This window comes from Rhinolophus sinicus, linkage group LG01 (genome assembly GCF_036562045.2).
Source record: "Rhinolophus sinicus isolate RSC01 linkage group LG01, ASM3656204v1, whole genome shotgun sequence".
NCBI lineage: Eukaryota > Metazoa > Chordata > Mammalia > Chiroptera > Rhinolophidae > Rhinolophus > Rhinolophus sinicus.
In genome coordinates this window covers 15,925,864-15,942,740 of record NC_133751.1, presented here as the reverse complement: position 1 = coordinate 15,942,740, position 16,877 = coordinate 15,925,864, and the positions used below count along the sequence as shown (strand labels likewise).

The 16,877-nt window shown below is 37.7% G+C and overlaps 1 long non-coding RNA gene across 2 annotated transcripts in view; it reads right to left on the bottom strand.

Moving 5' to 3' along the window:
- The window catches only part of LOC141570198 (uncharacterized), an 88,556-nt gene that overhangs the window by 26,531 nt on the left and 45,148 nt on the right, over positions 1-16,877 (bottom strand). The window contains exon 1 of one of the 2 annotated variants that reach the window (XR_012494167.1): positions 1,299-1,776. The exons of the other annotated variant lie outside the window; for it this stretch is intronic. This is a non-coding gene — a long non-coding RNA (uncharacterized LOC141570198). Of the gene's footprint in view, positions 1-1,298; positions 1,777-16,877 lie in introns of those variants that run through there. 2 annotated transcript variants of the gene reach the window in all.

Sequence of the window (16,877 nt, the reverse complement as noted above, 5' to 3'; positions counted from 1 at the left end):
ATACCTGATTTTAAATATATATATATATATATTATTTAAATATAAATATATTATTATATATATAATATATATATATATTATTAAATATATATACATATATATATATGTTTGCTTAATAAATGAATGACTATTCCAACAAAGTTTATCCAAAGTATTAAATATTAATTGTCTATTCATTTTGACAATAAATTTATTTAGGAATTTACAATTTGAATATGTGAAGGCCAACCTAAGAATCACTCATATTATTGCCAGCCTGTTTCTGAAGTATGAGTCAAAAAATATGGACTAGTTCTCACGGTTATTTCTATAATAATAAACAATTATTTTAATTATTTAAATTGGAATTTGATATGTCCTTTTTCAAATCCAGCTGGGATTATTTCTGTGGTACTTACACAAGGATTATTTGAGTAGTACTTGTAAGTAATGTAGCAAAAAATATGTCATGCTGAGGGGTTCCAGTTTCAACCTTTTCCAGTTGTGGACAGAAAAGGAGCCACATGTTAAACCTGACAAGCTCAGGAGACTGAAAATAACCATGTAGGATGGCGTGAACATAAAAATTCCTAACTAAGGTGGGCATGGCCAGAAGTCACATCTTTGGCCTGTAGCTTCCTTGACAAAGGTCAGTCTTTACCTTAAGTGAGCCTGTCTGTCGTCTTTTTGCATCTAAGATAGCATAACCTTGGAATGTCAGAGTAATCGCTTTTTCCAGACCCCCCAGGGGGCACAACCCACCACACCAGAGCAAGAAACTACAAAATCCCTCAGTGTTATCTTGTTCCCCAAATACCATCTCTATGTGCTGTAAAATGCTCTTAACTATCCTGTACGCACCAATGTAAAAGAAATGTGTCTCTCCATTTTGCTTTTTGTCCAATCCCAGAGATTTTCCCACTTTGCTTTCTCCCACCCCCTTAATCTATAACCATTGGATTTCATGTATCCTTCCTTTGATTCTAATGTATAAAATACATTGCAAAGTGGCCATTTCCCAGAGCATTTTCTCAATCCATTCAGACTTTGCTTTCCAGCAATTGTCGTCAGTTTGACTCAAACTCATAAGCTTTCTCTTAGGCTGGATGGTTTTTTCGTTGACACAGTTGATGTCACTATGGCAAAGGCATCTTAAATATCTGGCATAAAGCAGTAAAAGAAAGAAGATAGAAATCTAATAATGTGGCCGAATGGAGAGGCATATATTTTGGGGGATGCTGCTAAAATGGGGGTGGGGAACGGGGCAAAACATCTGAATGCAGTTCTTGGAATCAGAATGGCTGAGTGACTGCACTTACCTGATCTTATATTAGTCAGCAAACAAACACACGAACAAACCTATAATGAATTTGGAAGCTGCTGATATTGCTGCTCTTTGCGATGACACAACAGGGAAATCCTCCGGCTCTGAGCTGCCACGGTGCCATGATGGTAGCTTACGACAGCCTTTAGTGTTGCTTCTCTGCTCCTTAGAAAGTAGTAAACGGACCTCTTCAAGCTACATTTCTGGCAAGGGGCTGAGATACTGTCTCTCCGCCTGCAAGAAATCCAGATAACAGAGGAAATCCAAAGGAGTGGTAATGGTTCAGAGTGTCTGAAAAGTAACAGAAACTGGAATAAAAATGGCTCCAAGGTAAATAATATGTCCTTGCCTTTTCGCAGCTGTTTAGGGACTCCTGTATCTTTTCGTGTTAAGTTTACGTGGCAAGGTAAAGGCACTTACGTAACTAAACATTGTTCTTCAACAAGTATTTCCTGGGTATTTTTCCAAAATGGGAAAACAGATCTGTTTTCAGATATTATTCAGCTGTGCAGGGAGGCAAACAGATGTATTCATTAACACTCCCTGCAGAGCATATTGTGATATTCAGAAGTGGAAAGTGCTCAAGCTGAGGTTACACAAATGTTTTCTGTTATGAAACCTGCCTCCACGGGACCACAACTTTCAAGGAGAATCCCAATTTAGACCATTTCCCGTTGTCACACTTGATATGAACAGTGACTTTCCTAAGATTATAATTGCATTTTACCTTGCTTTAAAGAATGACTGTTCTGTCTTGTTGTTGCTTTGCCTAAAAATAGGAAACCTAACCTGTTTAAAATTTAATTTTCTGTATCAAGATAGTGAAGAAAAGGGTTTTGTAAAGTTGAAGGTAATTCAATGCCGTACTGTGAGGTGTCACTGGTACTAACGCCAGAACTACACACATGAACTAAGAATTACTGTTTGTGTTTTAAACCTATGAACTGGTGATAATGATGACCATGGAGGACAACATTTATCTGAAATTCTGCTCGAGAAAATTACAATTGTGCAACTGTCATGCAGGGACTCAGCTCCCGCTCCCCACACCAGAACACAGGACATGGCGAGGCCAAAAGAGAACACCAACGGAGCCATGGATGGTGGGGTTCATACCATTATAGTCTCGTTGGCAGCTGGATTGGAGACATAGGAAGCAGGCTCCACACGATGCGCAATCCGCCATCTGCTTCTCTGCCAATCAACCAACCCTTTGCTAACTGCCATCCGCGCTTGCTAGCTCAGTCACGGCAGCTACATCAGTGACCATTGGCTAACTGGTTACAGCTGATGGTCAACTAGTCACAGCTGATGCCCATCTACTACCCGAGCCCGCACCTTTCCACATGAGGTCGAGAACCTGGAAACTGCTCTCTGGGACTCTGTCCCCACAGCAACCCTTCACCACCCACAGCTTTGGGTGCTGATGTGTTATGTTGGTGAGGTCGTGCTGCCCAGAGAGAGGCCTGAGGCAGGCCTTACGGGGAAGGCACTCAGGCCTGAGATGGGGAAATCAGTCTCCCAGTTCTCTCTAGGTATTCCCAAAACAGGCATGGAAACAATGAAATGGGTTTGAAAGGCACAAACAGGACCTGGGTTTCCATGGTCTTGACCAGGGCTTGGTTGCAAATGGGCCTCGAATGGGATTTCTTGATGAGGTGACAGGAAGACACAGTTGGTTCCTAGAAACTGAGATGAGATCCTTAAAATTTTGGGATTTCATGGAAGGGAAAAAATTACGAAAACAATTCAAACGACAGTATATTGTTTTGCTAGGGCCGCCATAACAAAGTACCACAGACTGGGTGACTTAAACAACAGAAATTAATTTTCCCACAGTTCTGGAGACTGGGAAGTCCCAGATCAAGGTGTCAGCAGGGCTGGTTTCTTACGAGGACTCTCTGCTTGGCCATCCCCTCCCTTTGTCTTCATGTGGTCTTCCCCCTGGTATGTCTGTGTTCTAATCTCTTCTTATAAAGACACCAGTCATATTGGGTTAGGGTTCAACCTAATGGACTCATTTTAACTTAATTACCTATTTAAAGACGCTGTCTCCAAATAGAGTCACATTTTTGAGGTACTGAGGGGTTAGGACTCAAATATATACATTTTGGGGGAACACAATTCAGCCCATAACAAACAATAACAACAAACCCACAAAACAACTCTAGGTGGATGACACACAGTTTTAAACTTTTATTTTGCCGAATCAGGAAATTAAAAGACAACATGATTTAATCATAATTTAATAAAAGACATAATTTATTAACAGAAGAAAAGAGGTAATCAGGATATAATCAAGGAATAAAGGAGTATTCTTTAAACTGCATGCATTGACCTTTATAAACATCTCACAGATGTGTCCTTATTTTTAGGACCAGTGAAATCTTGAAATCTTTATTAGTGACTGGTGCTAATCTGCCAAAACAGAGGACAAAGTTACTGTGCCTTGGTGCCCTAACTAAAATTTGGTTCCAATAGCTTCAAAACCTTAATCACACTGGTAGAAACCTTGAGGGAAGTGAAGATCTGAATGTATCCTGAGGCCTCTGTTCTGGGGAAAGGGGCAGAAGAAATTATTTGGCTCTGCATGTATTAAACAGATGACTTAAACCGGAAAAGGAGTGCCTCAAGAGGTAGGATGGTCTGTGTAATAATAATAATAATAAGAGAGAGAGAGAGAGAGAGAGAGAGAGAGAGAGAGAGAGAGAGAGAAAGACTTGTTCTTGTTGCTTGTCTCTCTACCAGGTAGACCACAGAACACATGTAACAAATTAAAGAACAAAAATAAGAAACATACAAAGTATGTTCTCAGATCACAATGGAATTAAACTAGAAATAACAATAGAAAGATAGCTGGAAAATCCTCAACTGTTTGGAAATTGAGCAACATATTTCTAAATAAGTCATGGGTCAAAAATGAAGTCTCAAGAGATACTCAAAATATTTTGAACTCAGTGAAAATGGAAACACAATTTATCAAAATTCTCGGAGTGCAGTTCTTAGAGGAAAATTTATAGCATTAAAGGCATATATTAGAAGAGAATTATATCTAAAAATTATCTAAGCTCTCACCTTAGGAAACTGGAGAAAGAAGAGCAGTTTAGGCTAAACTAAGCAGGAAGAAAAATTTAGAACAGAAGTCATTGAAATTGAAAACAGGAGATCAATAGGGGAAATGAATGAAGCCATTTGAATAAACTAAATGAAAAACTGCACTTTAGTTAATAATATGGTATCACCACCGGTTCTGTTCAATAGTTGTGACAAATTGCTATACTAATTAATGGAAGATGTTAATAAGGGGAAACTGAGTGGAGGGCATATACTGAATTCTCTATACTATTTTTGCAATTTTTCTGTAAATCCAAAACGGTTATAAAAATATAGTGTGTTTTTTTTTTTTTTTTTAAATTAAATATATGGCTTGAGAAGTTGACCTCATTACTAAGCAAGTTGGCAGGACCTGCTTTTTAAAAGAGTTGCGAGAGTAATACTGATACCCACATATTTGGGATAGCTCAGATGACACCTGGCCAAGACTCAGGCCAGGCATATTTTGGGTTCCTTGAGTATGAAATTGTCTAAGATCTCTAAGCAGTCATCTCTCATCCATTTCCAAATGGGGCAGGATATAAATAAGTTTAGAGCTTTTAAAAAGATCAGGTGTACAAGAGACACCAAAGCAAGGACATAGGGAAAAGATAGAAAGGTTATCTCTGGAAATAGCAGTTATAAAGTGAAAGTTCAGCATGACTGGAGACTTGCAAAAACTGCTTAGGTTAACAAAAGCTGGCCTTTCTGTTTTTCCTTTTTTTTTAATAAAGTAATTTTGAAAGAAGGATAAGAGGAACATGGACCACATAAATCAGCTTTAGAAAAGATGAGGTATTATATTGCTGCATCTTCTAATTTGGGCTTCTAGGAACAGGAAGACCCCACTTAACAGGGGCTTAAACAAAATTGAAAGCTCATTTTAGTCTCCTATTAAATTTGGACGTAGACTGACCAGGGCTGGGCTTCTTCACCTACAAAATTGATGACATCAGTACCTGATTCATGGGCTGTTCTGATGATTACATCATCATTTTAACTGTTATTCAGACCGAGTGGGGGATGGGTTGGCCATACATGCGATGAACAAAAATGAGTTTCATGACTTGGGCAGAACTTTACTCTTGTGGGGACTGGGTTTATACCCCTGTGCCCTGGGATAGTGGTTAAGAGTTGAGAGCAAGATAGTCGGGAAGGTGGTTCTGGGAGGTACCACCCGTGCCCCATGGGCTAGGACAGAGGGTGGACCACTGATTAATTTTCCTACTTCAACTTCATCTTTCTTACAAACTGTGGTATATCTTTGAGATTCAGGCAACTGGTTGTATGGCAGTCTTGGTTTTCAGTATACTGTGAGTTTTTATCATTGTCAGAGATTTTTAATGCCAAGTTTTTCAGTGACTGCATTAGGAGTTGCTTTCCAGATGTAACTTTAAATTTGAAGTTCATTTTTAAAGCTCCTAAAAGGATGACTTGCTGTAAAACATGTTGACATGTTATGTTACCTAATCTTTTGTCTAATGAACATTGGGATAAATGTGTTTTCCTGATGCCAAGTCAGAGAGTGGTTAAATAGAGAGCTAATGATCTATAGGAGTTTTACTAGGTTACATCCAAGGGGTAGTGAGAAGTGGGAAACGATGGAAGAGTTCAGGAAACAAAATTTTTTGACCAATATCCACCAGCTACAGCTAAGTTACATTAGATAGGACTGCTTTTTCCAGACAGCCCAGACTTCTTCAGATATCCAGTTTACACTGCAGGTCACTTATTTTCAAACTCGTACATCCGTATATTTTCTTATTCTAATGGTGTCCTCATTTCTGGATGTGTTGTTGGCCAAAGAGCATTGACATCACGCAACTGGTCAGGCCAGAGATCATCGTTAGTTTACATGTAAGGAAACACATGACAGGAAGTTCACACAGTCCCTGAGTTTACACAGTGGATCAGTGGCAGGGACAGAGTTCTGTCTACAGCTACCTGGTTCCAAAGCCGGTGCTTTCTCCCTCATAACATACTTCCTCCCCAAAGTGCTGCGATATTTTGGCTTTCAGTCTGAGAGGCTTATGGGTTTCACTGTTTCCCTTTATGTTAAACAAGCAACTTTATAGCATTTTTTGCACAATTAGCAATGCAATAGCTAAAGACAGGGATGTGAAAAAAAAAAATCTATAAAGGATTTCCTAAGAGAAGCAGGTTTAGGATGTTTATTTTTCACAGAGCTCTCTCAGCCAATATATGTGTCGTGTATGTGTGTGTTTGCATCTATATTTAGACTCACATATATCCACACAACATCCACAAAACTCCCTTTGAAAAAAAGCACCAAAGTTCTTTTAATTGATAGCATCCAGAAGCATACGGCTTACTGCTTATAAAAGAAATAACTCTTGAACGCACTACAGGAAAATGCCAACCTTTTTATAATTGGGACCAATAGCCATGCAGGGATCTTATTCACAGTCCATGTGTCCTGTTATTTGAACAGCAGCTTGTTTAGTATAATTAGACTAAACTCATGCACCATCGTTGATATGCTAATAAGCTAGAAAAAGTATAATGAACTCTGAAAATTTCTCAAACATAAGGTTTTGAGTTATACACAGACATTTCAATTGTATTAATGTTTTAAAATTTAGAATCTTAACATTTCATTAAATACAATGTAAGAAGTGCATACGTCAAGGAAAGTTTCCACCTTGGCATGATTTTTGTCGAAGAAACTGTCAGGAGTGTCATACCGAGATAGTTTTAAAAACAGCATGAAGCTAAAACTAAAAATATGTTTTTAGAAAAAAAATAATTCCCTGTGACATGGATTTTTCTCTCTCCCCATAACCAATTGCTATAAGGAAATAAGGTGCCATTCTCCTAGCAACCTCCAAGGAATAAGATCAGCCATTCGTCTTCTGATATTTTTTTTTTTTTTGCTGCTTCTTTCTGTACCTGTTACTAGTTTGATAAAATATTTGCCCTTTGAAGTTTTAATTTTCCTCATTGGTTGTTGCCATTCTTGAGAAAGTGAAAAGACTCTGAGTCTGGATATAAATCCAGTTTTCACAAAGAAAAAAACCACAAAACACGATAAAATGTTTAGTAGGCTGTTCCTATACAGAATCTTTCAAGACACCAGCAGTTAGCCACTGTACACAATGTTGTTAAAAACTCGTATTTATCAGAGCGCATAGTTACAATGCCTTTCAACACTTTTGAAAAGCAGCAATAAAATATTCCAACCATATTTTCCCTCTTAAGTCCTTTGATCCTGAATTAATACAGAATTTTGATTTTCCAAGTGTGTGCTAACTTCACTCTTTTGGACATGCTTCTGTTCCAAACACACAGCAGTGGTAGATAAGAGTGAAGCGGAAACATAAAAAGACAGCGTTATGCTCAAAACCATAATCAAGATTACATGGATGTAGAGTAAGAACCAGCAAGAGGTACGTGAGCTGAAAACCCAAGATTGTGGTTCTGGAACCGGGAAGAGAACGGGGAGTTTGGTAAACTGTTCTACAAAAGACAGAGGCCTGAGTTAGCTCACTGTTAAAACAAAGGCTGGTGTGGATCCTCTGCCTCTGAAATATAATTCAGAATTTCTGCTACTGACCGCTGCTTGACACCAAGGGTTTCTGTGAGGACACAGGCTCATGAGTGGGAGATGCACGAAAGAAGCCACCTAGTGGCCAGCAACTGAACTGCACTATGTCCAGTGGCACCTCCGTGAAATGATTGGTTGGAAGCAATGGCCAAACCACTGGATAGTGTGGGGTGCACGAGAGAGTGAAAAGAAAAACAAAAACCACCACCAAAAATGGGACAAACCGAATATTCAGAATGCACGAAAAAGTACAATGCCAAGAACAACAACAGAAAATCATCGTGAAGTAAATGTGGTCCAGATAAATGAAAAATAATAGGCTTTAAAAAAAGAAGGCTTTAAAATAAATATTTAAAGGTTTTTAATGAAAAAGTTAAGGGAAACGTCAGAAAAAAAATAGGCATAAATGAAGCATGAATGGATGGATATGTATCATAACTACCGTGTTTCTCCCAAAATAAGACCTAGCCGGACAATCAGCTCTAATGCGTCTTTTGCAGCAAAAATTAATATAAGACCCGGTCTTATTTTACTATAATGTAAGACCAGGTCTTTAATATAATATAATATAATATAATATAATATAATATAATATAATATAATATAATATAATATAATATAATACCGGGTCTTATATTAATTTTTGCTCCAAAAGATGCATTAGAGCTGATTGTCCGGCTAGGTCTTATTTTCAGGGAAACAGGGTAATTAGAAATATTAGAAATGAAAAATGTAGTCATAAACAACCTAACAAATGGAATAAACTATTGAACATAATGGAAGAAAAAAATTAGTTAATGGAAATACTTTCCCAGAAACAGTGATTAGGTCAAAAGACTTTCCCATATCCTTGTAAGAATGTATAGAGAAAGAACATGAGGGAATGGTGGAGAAATTATATTTAAAGACAGATTAGCTAAGGTTTTCCTAGAATTGAATTCAAACATAATTTTTAAATTAAAAGAGTAGTTCAAGTACAAGACAGATGAATAAAAATAAACCCAATCAATATATATTATAACTCTCTAAAAAAACTTAAAAGTTACCAGAGAGAGACAGGTTATCCCATATTAATAACCTAAGAGTTATTATCAACAAAGATAGATGCTGAGAGACAGTGAAATAGTATCTTACATGTCCTAAAGGCAAAGGAAGAAAATTGAATCCAGAGAAAAGGCATTGGGATACAAGAAATAACTGTTAAATTTGGAAACGTAATACTTTTGTGAGAGTAATACAGACTATAAAAGTAAAATTTTCATTGTAAGCAACAAGAAAATGAAACAGCAGGAATAGGAAGCAAAATGTGGTGAGCAGAAAAAATAAAGCAAGGAAAGAAAGACAATAAGAAACTCCAAACAATTCCAGCTATATAAATAACCACTCAAAAGGTAAACAATTAAACTCACCTTTTAAAATGACCGAAATGATCAGATTGGATAAAGAAACAAAATCTAGCTGTATATTGCTAATAAGAAGCATAGTTTAGAAATTTAAAATAAAGAGATGTATAGTTATGTAAGATGTGAACACAGAGGAAGGCTGAGTGAAGGGTGTACAGGACCTCCCTATTCTTTTTTTTGTGTGTGTTGTTGCAAATTTCTGTGAATATGTAATTATTTCAAAGTAAAAAATTATGTAAAATAAGAGATGGAGAAAAGATATATCATTTAAATATCAACCTAAAAAAAGGGGTGCAGCAATATTAATATCATACAAAATCAAGTATAAGACAAAAACAATAATAATAAGAATCAATTCTTAATAACTGAAAGAACAATCCCAAGAAAATAGAATACTTATGGGCTTGACTATACCTGTAACAAAACCCAGAAATGTGTCAAGGAGAGTCTGATAGAATTATCAGGAGACATGGACAAAACTACAAATATAGTGATAGATTTTAATATAGTTCCATCAGAGTCCAATAAATTAAACCAAAAAATAGTAAGGATCAGAAGACTTACAATATAACCTTAAATTATGTTTGTTTAAGATAAACAAGAATAATCAAAAAGAAATATTAAGAAGTTGTCTCAAGAGCTAGATAAATAAATAAGGGAAGTGTAAGGACAGAAATAAAGGCAGAAATAGAAATGAATGAGATACCATTCAAAACAAGAAAAAACAGAGAGTCAAAAAACTGGAGTTGGATCAAATAAAAGAGAGAGAACAAAAATGAAAGGAATTTAGAAATCATGAATAAGTATTTTAAGCAATTTTATGCCAATAAATTTGAAAAATTACGCAACATTTGTAATTATCCAGAAAATATGCATGAAAATTAGCTCAAGAAAAGCCGAAAAACTCAAAAAACGGATAAGCATTTTAGGTTCACTGATATCATCAAAGCCTACCCTGATAAGTATTTAAATGGTGTCAAATATGAGTCTCAAATCAAAGGTCACAAAAATGCTGAGAATTGCAGGTAGTTATTTGAGACTCACACATTTCATGCATGGGCAACTATGTGTAGTTTGTTCCCCAGGAGAGAAGTAAAGCTATTTCATTTAAAGATGGTTAATTATTCTCTGATGTATCCTGGGGAATCCAGCTTATTATAAATAATACTGGAACAAGCATTTTTTTGGTCAGTAATCTTTGTCTGCAGTACTGGTTATCTGTTTAGGAGAGATTTTCAGCTGCAGAGTTTCTGGGTCAAAGTTTCACATTCTTCACCTCCAATGCCCTCACTGACGGAAAAAAGAACATCCCAGGCAGTGAGTCAGGGCACTGCAGGGGTAGTCACCTCAAGATTACACGGAGCTAGAAGAGGTTGGCTCTCAGAACTAAACCCACCACACTACACATCCTTTCTCACTGACTCACTGCCAGGAGAACAGACTTTTTCAGTCAATCTTTATGGCTAAGGAGATCACATAATTTATTGCCTGAACCTGGACTTATACTAAATTGCATGCCAGGGTGACAGATAAAACTGGGACAGTCTTGGGAAAACTGGGGATGTACTGTCACCCTAATCATGACCCACGTTGCTCCATAAATCTAACTTGACCCTCTCCATCTCTCATCCTCACCTACATCCATAGTTTTTCACTGTGCCCTCCAGGTCTGCAATCAGCAGATTCTCATACGTTCAGTCTCTTTGATAAATGTGTCTTCCATTTCCTGAATTCGCCTGAAATCTGGCTTTCCCTGTGAATACTCTTCTCTCTTCAAATCTCTCAAGTGGAGACTATTTTTTGTTCTTATACTCTTTGTATCTCAGGGAAAGAATGTGAGACTCAAAGGTCTCCTCTTTGCTTCTCACTGCCATTCCCAAACCATTTCTCCACCTTTCCTGAAGGTGGGGTGGGGAGTGGGGGGAGGGTGAGATTCACCTGCACCTTTGAGGCTTAGGCTACCTGACTTGATATTCTCCCCCCTTTTTATTGCTGTCGTCTCTGTTGCTTGTCCTCAGGTCTTGGAAACCGACCTCTGCCTGACTGTCAACCTTTATCTCCACATCGACTCCTGTCATAATGAATGGCGACTTCAACCATCAATGTAACTGATTGGATATTTAATGATACTATGTAGTTATTGTTATTTGTTTGAAATGTAATAATGTAACATGGATATGTTTTTTAACAGAGTCCTTATTTTGTACAGATGCATTCTGATATATGTACAGATATAAAGATAAGGTGTCTGAATTTGCTTTCACGATAATAGAAGATTGGCCATGAGTTGAAAATTGTTGAAGATGGGTGATATATACATGGAGGTTTATTATACCATCCCTCTGCTTTGCATATGCTAAAAGTTTTTCATAGTAAAGCAAATGAAATCTCTGTAAATGCCCCGGCCATGCCCCTCAGTTGCTGGACTTCTACTCCACTTGAACCACTCTGCATCATGGTCATACTTAACCTTGTCAACACAAATTACCACCATCAAATCTCCATTTCAAGCCCTTCACTCTCACACCACTCCTACCTGTATTTCAAACTCACTTATTCTAGTAAATTCCAACATACTCAATCGCATTAAGTTCTCCATTTCACTGACAACAACTTTCTCCCTCGTCTTCCAGTCCCTTTCTGTATTTACTTTCCTCCTGGTCTCTTAGACAACATTATGGGAAATCCTTGAAGTGCCCTCAACTCCCTTGCTTTTTCTTTTTCTTACATACTTGACTAATGAAATCCCAGCACTGGCTGAAATCTACAATCTGCCATCTTTGGGCCAATTAAAAAATGGGCAAATGACTTGAATAGATGCTTCTTCAAAGAAGATACATAAATGTCCAACAAGTACATTAAAAGATGCTCAACATCACTAATCATTAGAGAGATATCATGTCGTACCCATTAGGATAAACTATTGATACATCAACATGGATGAATTTTTAAAACATCATGCTGAATGAAACAAGCCAGAATAAGAGAGTACTTACTATATGATTCATTTATATGAATTTCTAGAGCAAACTTAATCTACAATAGTGGAAAGCAGATCAGGCCAGAGGCAGGGGCCATAAAACTGCCTGCAAAGGACACTGTTTAGGATAATGGAAATGTTCTAGAACTTCTTTTTGTTGCTGACCATATCTTCAATTAGCCTTGGAGGAAGCAAGCAAAGCTCTTTCTCCATCAAGTGGGTGAAAGCCAGTTTCCCAGATTCTGATAAAGGCAATGAAAAACAGTAAGAGATTTTCTTCCATTTTCTCCTACTAAATGTGTGGCTTTCTGTGGAAATATTGATTTGTTTCCTGACATTTTCAGTGAGGTGCTTGTAGAATTCCCACTGAAACGGTTCACACATGTGAAACCTCAGGGTCGGTGTAAGGTCTTCCTGGCTACCATTTGCTGACATTTACCCTGGATCGGGTTGTAATAATCCAGCATGATGCCAGCGTTCTCAGTCATCTTCATGACTTTTATTCCTTTTTTCCCTTAACTTCCCATCAGCTCTAAACCGTGGGTCCCTGCCTGTCTTCAATCCCATTTCTGAGTCCAGAGGGACACAGAGACTGACATAACTCACCACCAAGCCCTGGTCCATTGACAACTGCCATTGCCTGGCTTAAAGTTCGTCTTCCTGCATCTCAGAAAATTTTAGATTCATCTCATTCCCCACGGTGACCCAGGTGGTGATTGTACCAGACATGCTCTCGCCCCACCCTTCCCACAGCTGGTCTTCCTGCCAGCAACTTTGTATCCAATGTCACTGAGAAGGTGAGTCCATCCAATGTGACTCTCTTGGTTACACACTTTCAATCCTTCACTCTTTTGTGCTTCTGCAATGCCAGCTTTGCCAGCTCCCAGACCTTTCTCTGTGTTCACTCCTGGTACCATTGTTGCCAGTGGGGTCCATTCCACATTTATGCTATTCATTGTCATCAAGGCCTTCATTTCCCTTTAAAAAAACTTATTCCATACAAAAATATTTCAGAACTTTTACCCAAAGCCACTGTTGCAATTTGCCAATTGTACCTGTTATAGCAATTTTACCTAGTTTCTTGCCTGCCAATAATATGTGAGAGGGAATTTCATTGCACCCACCAGTACTGTATTACTAAGTTCAGGCTGCTGTAAGAGTGCACCATAGACTGGGTGGCTTATAAACAATAGACATTTATTTCTCACAGTTCTGGGGGCTGGAAATCAGGGTGCCAGCACAGTCAGGTTGTGATGAGGACCCTCTTCTGGATTGCAGACTGCTGACTCCTTGTTCTTCACATGACAGAAAGAAGGTGAGACAGCTCTCAGGACCATTTACAAAAACACTAATCCCATTTGTGAGGGCTCATGACCTAATTATCTCCCTGAGGCATCTCCTAATACCATCATATTGAGGGTGAGAATTTCAACATATAAATTTGGGGGGGACACAAACACTCAGTCTATCGCAAGTACTTGGGAAAGCAGTACACCCTAATGGTTCAGACAGCTCAGCCAATTACTAGTCAGATGAACCTTGATTAAATTACTTACATTTCTGTGTCTCGGTTTCCTCATTTGCAAAATGGGGGATAATAATAATACCTACTATATGGAGTCATTGCAAGTAGTAAATGACTGGCAGATGTAAAGTTTAGAGTAGTGCTTAATAAGTGACATAGGCACATTAAATCTGTGCCCATTGATAGAAGAAAATGGTTTCTGTGATGGAGGTCTGACAATAATGTTGAAAATTGATTCACGTTTTTGGCCTGTTTTCCCTTTGGGACATGCCTGTTCAAGTCCTTTTGCCAAATTATAATCGCCCATCAATGTTTTCTCATTGACTTTAAGTTCTTTATGAACTAAGACTGTTAACTGTATCTATTATTTTGTACTTCATTATTTGAAAACACATTTTCTTTTTATTTTATTTTATTTTATTAAATTTATTGGGGTGACAATTGTTAGTAAAATTACATAGATTTCAGGTGTACAATTCTGTATTATATCATCTATAAATCCCGTTGTGTGTTCATCACCCAGAGTCAGTTCTCCTTCCATCACCATATATTTGACCCCCCTTACCCTCATCTCTCACCCCCCACCCCCCTTACCCTCTGGTAACCACTAAACTATTGTCTGTGTCTATGAGTTTCTGTGAAAACACATTTTCATCTGTTATTGGTGTTTCAATTCATTTATAGCATCTTATTTTTCTTCTGTGCTTAGATAATTCTTCCCCATTATGTGAATTAAAGATTCTATTTTCTGTATTTTCTTCTTCTTCCCACCCCCAATCTGGCAACTAATATCAGTGCTTTGAGCCCTTTGGAAGCGAGTACCAGTCTTAAGAGTGCTTGTTATTCTTTTGGCAGGGGCTGTTTAGCAAATCAAACTAATGTTTCTAAAGAGATAAGTTAGAACTACACCTGGAAATCAAAGGATTTGTCTGTCATCTGGTCTTCTCAAGCAGTGAGGATATTATTTAAAAAGTGCCATAACTGTCTGAGAAAGTTGTACATTTGAAAAGCCAGATATAGTGAATCTTAAAAAAGAAGCTTCTTTCTTACGATTGAATACTACTGTTTTCTGTAGACTTCCTTCAGGAACTCAATCATCAGGAATTGTTGCTGTTGGTCCCTTTGCTTCTCTTGCTGTTTGTAAAGCAGAGCAGATCTTCTGTGTGGTGTCAATCTCACCTTCTGACAGAAGCTTCCTTATTACCTACCTGGTTCTGTTGCAGACCAGTACCTGGAGACAAATGTCTTGCCCACCATTGCCTGTAGAGTTTTGCTGTAAGTTGTCTCTAGGAAGCCATGAAAATCTGGAATTTTCCCAATGGGCAAGCCTCAGATTTCCAGCCCTCTACCTTGAGGCTTCAACAGCTGGCAGTGGAGTAACAGCCATTATTCAAGAAGTCTGGAAGGAGTTCATGTCTACTCAGGGTCATCTGACATTTGGAAGCTATGCTGGAGTTAGCCAAGATGTTTTTATCTGAAAATCATTTCTGTCTTGTCATTCTGCTTCTAGAGACTGTAAAAACAGCAAAAACTGATGAAATGTATTTTTGTTGTGGTCTACTTTCCTTTAATTAGCTACCGAATATTTTTGGCTCCATGCAAGGCTCTATCTTTGTAGCTGTGTTCTTCAGTGCTGTTCCATCTTGGTGTTTTGGGGTATGACACGGCCTTTGATACGCAATCCTTTTGTTAAGCTGCTTCACCATGACAAGTGTTCATTTTGTCCAGGATTTCTTAGTCAGTTTGGGTGAATGTCAGGCAGAGACTCTGCTGTTTCAAAGAGAAATGTTAGAGCCAACTAAGAATGAGGAAAGCTACCTTGCCAGAGTCTTTCTAATAAAAGGAGTCTTTTGTGTTAATGTGGGTGTCTGGTGGATCTGAGAATGAGTTGAGTGCCAAATATATTATTCAGAGGTTACCTTGGTTTTCAAATTAATAATCAGTCTGTTAAAGAAACACTCCCAAAGCGCTTGTTCTTAGTAGTCTTCAGATTACAAATCTTATCATTTTATTTATAAGTTTAACAAACTTTAACAATGACTCTTAAGGGGGTGTCATGTCCCCCTCCCCAAATTCATGTGTACCTGGAACTTCAGAATGTGACCTTATTTGAAAATAGAAACTTTGCAGGTGAAATTTAGGTAAGGATAAAGATGAGATTAGACTAAATTAGGACAGGCCCTGAATACAACGAGTGTCCTTAGCGAGACAGAAAAGGATACATGAGAAGAGGGTCATGTAAAGATGAGGCAGAGATTAGAGTGATGTGCCCACAAGCCAAGGAAAGCCAGGAACCACCAGAGAAGCTGGAAGAGGCAAGGAAGGATTCTCTCCTAGAAACTTCAGAGGGAACGTGGACTTGCTAACATCTTTATTTCAGGCTTTCAGCCTCCTGAACTAAGACAATAAGTTTCTGTTGTTTTCAGCCACTCAGTTTGTGGTAATTTGTTACAGCGGCCCTAGAAACTAATACAGGGGCATTTGATCTTTTGTTTCATTTATAAACTTAAACTTCTTTAAACAATTTAAACTGCAGCTTACATATTTGATTATCTTTTTAAATACTTCAATTAGGTGACAAACAAACCTTTCAAGAGACTTAAATTTTTATAACTTTAATGGTTAAAATTTATTACTATGATATGATGTATCCTAGATCCTTTTATAAATTCAACATAATATGCTCAGTAAGACTTTTTGTCATTCTTTTGAATTCAGTTTTTCATTCTCATTTAACTCATTAAAATCATGAGTTCAGATCAATGAGTCAGTTATATGTTTTAAGTCAAAATCACAAGGCTGAACTGTTTCTGGAACAGGCCAAATTCTCTTAAGCATCCTAGTTTATAAGTACCAAAAACTATGTGTATTTTTCTTCAGCACAATACAAAAAATATTAATACTACAGGGCTTGATTTTCTTAAACATTTCTAGACTTAATTCTAAAACTTTCCCCCTCAAAAAACTGGTTGAGGTGGCATGACAAGCAGAAATACTGGCCAGGATGC